This window comes from Temnothorax nylanderi, unplaced genomic scaffold, assembly GCF_030848795.1.
Source record: "Temnothorax nylanderi isolate EJ_2023f unplaced genomic scaffold, tnyl_v1.0 TNYL_tig0257_pilon, whole genome shotgun sequence".
NCBI lineage: Eukaryota > Metazoa > Arthropoda > Insecta > Hymenoptera > Formicidae > Temnothorax > Temnothorax nylanderi.
The window spans coordinates 1-4,343 of record NW_027249319.1 but is presented as its reverse complement, the minus strand read 5'-3'; the positions used below and the strand labels follow the sequence as shown (position 1 = coordinate 4,343).

General features: G+C 32.8%; 1 long non-coding RNA gene across 1 annotated transcript; it reads left to right on the top strand.

The window, feature by feature from the left end:
• The first annotated feature begins 2,211 nt into the window (after window positions 1-2,211).
• LOC139780023 (uncharacterized) lies at window positions 2,212-4,130 on the top strand. Its single transcript, XR_011720081.1, has 2 exons — window positions 2,212-2,326; window positions 3,110-4,130. It is a non-coding gene; the product is annotated as an uncharacterized lncRNA (long non-coding RNA).
• The last annotated feature ends 213 nt before the right edge of the window (window positions 4,131-4,343 follow it).

Below are 4,343 nucleotides of genomic sequence, written 5' to 3'. Positions count from 1 at the left end.
CTATCGCTGTCGCCTATTGTGCAAAGGGGCTTTAAAGATCCAAGGTTTCCGCGAACAAAGTTTGAAAACAAATGGGATATTCAATTTTTATATCACGTATAATCATCGATAATTTCGAGAACTTTCTTCTTTTGAAAACTATAAGTTTCCTTCAAAAATTAATTATTAAGACTGTATATTTGACATATAAGAACGCCATCAAGTCCGAGCTGGGATCTAATTGTAAGTAGCAAATAATTTCCGTGTGAATTTCTAATACTATTTCCAACTAAACTGCGCGCCAACAAATTGTCGGTCCTGAAACACAGTATTTTAGTTAGAACAGTAAATTCACTTAAATAAATCGCAAATCGCAAATTTATTGCGAAAAAATATTATCACAATCAGTCAGGGTTTTTTTGCAATAAATTTTTTACAGTAATATTCGGGGGAAGGGGGGATGTTAGATACGATTTGTATCAGCATAAAAAATTAAATTGATTTGCGATTTATTTAAGGAAATTTACTGTTCTAACGAAGAAGCTGTGTTTCAAGACCGATAATTCGTTAACGCGCAGTTTGGTTGGAAATAGTATTGAAAATTTACACGGAAATTATTTGCTACTTAGATCCTAGCTCGGACTTGATGGCGTTCTTATATATTAAATTGATTTTAAATCTTAGAGTCCTATTACTATTATTATTACTCTGATGGAAATATTTTTACTACTTGACTATTACATAGCTTGATTTCGGAAAATTTTTTGACACGCATTGATTAAAGCCGTTCGCTCCACATTTTTCAGCCTTCTAACACGATTTTTCTCGCCATTAAACGAATAATTATTTTTAAAGTTTTAATTGTTAACAACTCTTTAATTAAATTTATAGTTTGACCGCGCATACATTTCGACTATTTGTTAATCGGTTTTTTGAGCTTTCAACTTGATGTGGCTTCTTAATAACTCCATGTAATTTGTATACTATAATTATTAATATTAAGAAAGTAAAAACGACCGCTATGATTTAAATCAATAGAGAGGATAAATTCCATAATAAAAATGCTATAAATTATTAATTAATGTTAATCTTAAACTTCCTTATAATTTATTTCATCTCTCGACGGATTTGTTATGTAACGGGATTATTATGATGTATATATTACAGTTAATTAGAGGGACTTATTTGATTGATTGAAAAAGTCTCTGTAAAGCACGAAACGTTCCAGTTATTTTGACGGAATATTAAACTGCATTATTTAAAATCCTGTTGTTTGGTTATTGGCTCTTGTCCTTGTTTTATCTAAGACATACGAGCTTTATCTACTTATATATTTTTTAATTTATACATATTAAAATTATTGCAATGTTAAAAAAAAAATTTTTTTACATTATCTCATGACGGACAAGACCACCACCTTTTCGTGGTTTCCGTTGAGCAACAATATGTACGTAATCTATTGGTAATCTAAAAGTTAAATACACAGAACTGTTATTGCAAAAATTTGTCCTTTAATTTTACTATATGTATTTTACAAGACATAGTAACTTGTGCCAATGTCAAATAATTAATGAAATAAAATTGCTTAAAGTTTCCATGTGCGTAATCTATCGAGCCGGTCGCGGTAGAAGCAATTTTCTAATAGTAAACGTGGATGAGCGAGTAAGACGATCGGGTAGAATGCTGAAGGTCTCAAAAGTTCGAGTCCTGGTTTATTATATAATAACAATGTATTGTTATTATATAATAATAATAAAGAAAACATATTTTGTAATTTAAAAATAATTTCTTATTTTTTTATGAGCAAATCGTTAACTTTCCTAAAGTTGTTAGAAAATATGCGAATAATTTTAATCATTGTCAAATAATTTTCCTACTTTATATATATATATATAATATCAATAAATATCATCAGTAATTAATAAGTACGACAAGACCTAGGTGCGCGCGCGCGCGACCGCGAGCGCCGAGAAAGAAGCCTAGCACGATTCTCGCCGGCTCGCGGCCGACCGAGGGTCGAGCATCTGACATCACTGCATTCACTGCTGAAATCTGGCATCGCTGCAAAATTAGCCTAGCACGTTTCTCGCTCCGCGCTCCTCTCGCGTCTTGGCTCTGCTCGGCTCTGTTCGGCTCTGTTCGGCTCTGCTCGGTTCTCGTGGTCGCTTGCCTTGCGTTTAGAGTTCACGCAAGTAGCAATAGAAGAAACGAAGAAAGCGGAAATGAAGAAAAGTCAAGAAAAGGATCGGCAAGAAGATCTGAGGAGGAGGCTAGAGAGAAAGAAAGCGGAAGATAGAAGAATAGAGAGGAAGAAGCAAGAAAAGGAAGAAGCGGATAGAAAGGAAAGGTTAGAATATTGTTATTCTTTATTTTTAGATTAGATTTTTATAGATTTCCATTCTTAAAAAAGCCGTGTTAAATCGAATAGAATCGTTGCCTCTTTTCCGCAATGTTGATTCTCTCATTGTGCTCACTTCGTACTGCGAGATTATTGTCAGCACAAGGATATCATAAGGGTGCAGTCCATTTACTTAATGCTGCAAATCCTTCGGAACGTTCTTCTTCATCTTCCTTTTAATTCCAAAAAAAGGAGAAGAACAGGGGTATTTTCCGATTCACGCATGATGCGCATGATGCATCATTTATCCTTGTTGTACACCGAATGTTAAACAAGGATGAATGATGCATCAAGCGCATCATGCGTGAATCGGAAAGTACCCCAGTTTGAAGAATTTGTAGCGTTAAGTGGACCACAGCCTAAATCGTATTTTGGTAGCTCAAACGTCAGGTTATCGTAATTGCGTAATTGTTTTGTAGTGTATCATAGTAAATATCTAAGTAGCACGCGTCTGTGATGTTTAGTTCTAGCATAGGTAAGGGAACCAGACTATGGCACGAATTCGTAATTCGCGATTCGTATATTCGTGAATAGTGTGGAGGGAAAATTCGTCGAAAATTCATCGAATAATCGACGAATTTTCCCTCCACACTAATCACGAATATACGAATCACGAATCGCGAATTACGAATTCGCGCATAGTCTGATATTCCACCCTTACAAATAGCATGCATTAGTTAGGCAACAAAACGGTTCGCGATTTTATTTATTACTGATTTACTTATGAATTAGAAGGCTGATGGAGAAAAAAAAAGAAGAGGAACAAAAACAGAGGGAGATGGAAAAACAAAATCAAAAAAGCCAGGAGGATAACATGAACATAGATGACAATGAGGATGACGAGGATAAAGAAAATGAGGAAGAAACACAAAAAAAAAAAAACGAGGAAAAAACATAAAAGAAAGAAATAGGTACGTTATATTTGTTAATTTAATTATAAAGTTCTAAAATCATTTCTATTTAATTGTGCATTTATTTATTGCTTTGATTTTGCATTTTCTGTGTAGGTATTATCTATACTATTATTATAAAGCAACAGGATTTGCAGTTTTTTTGTTCGGGGTAATCTTAGAAACTATTGGACCGATTTTGAAAGTATTGTATATGAAATAGGGGTAGAATTTCCCGGGGAGTGCTATAGGGTGTATATTTTTGCGTTACCGATTTTTTTGGAAAACCGATTTTTTTAATTTTCCTAATTTTTCGAGAAATAATTTACCGAATTTTAAAGAATTGTATATAAAACAGGAGTAGAATTTCCCGGGGAGTGCTATAAAGTGTATAATTTTTCGTTACCGATCTTTTTGAAAGCCGGTATCAGAAGTTTTTACAATTTTTTGGGAATAATTGACCGAATCTCAAAGAATTGCATATCATATGTGAAACTATAAAGTGTATAATTTTTTGTTACCGATTTTTTGGAAACCGGTATCAGAAATTTTTACAATTTTTTGGGAATAATTGACCGAATCTCAAAGAATTGCATATCATATGTGAAATAAATATAAATTAAAAAAATAAATATAAATTTTAAAAATTAACAAATGATATCGTTCATAGGTCGAGCAATTTTAAGTGAATTATGTTATGAAGTTGCTGCTTTCACATATGATATGTCAAAACTGATAAATCAGTCATTTCAATTCGTGACTGTCACGAGCAATTAAGAAAATATTCGCACATTATAAGAAAGAGAGAAAGTCATTAAGAGGATATTCGCACATTATAAGAAAGAAAGAAAGAGAGAGAGAGAGAGAGAAGGGAAAAGAGAGAGAGAGAGAGAGAGAGAGAGAGAGAGAGAGAGAGAGAGAGAGAGAGAGAGAGAGAGAGAGAGAGAAAGGAAGAGAGATATATATATATATATATATATATATATATAATATATGATATATATACAAAGAAAAAAGGTATGTATCTTAAATATTAATTTCCTTTTTATTTCATTTACGTGACCTGTCTCTTGTTT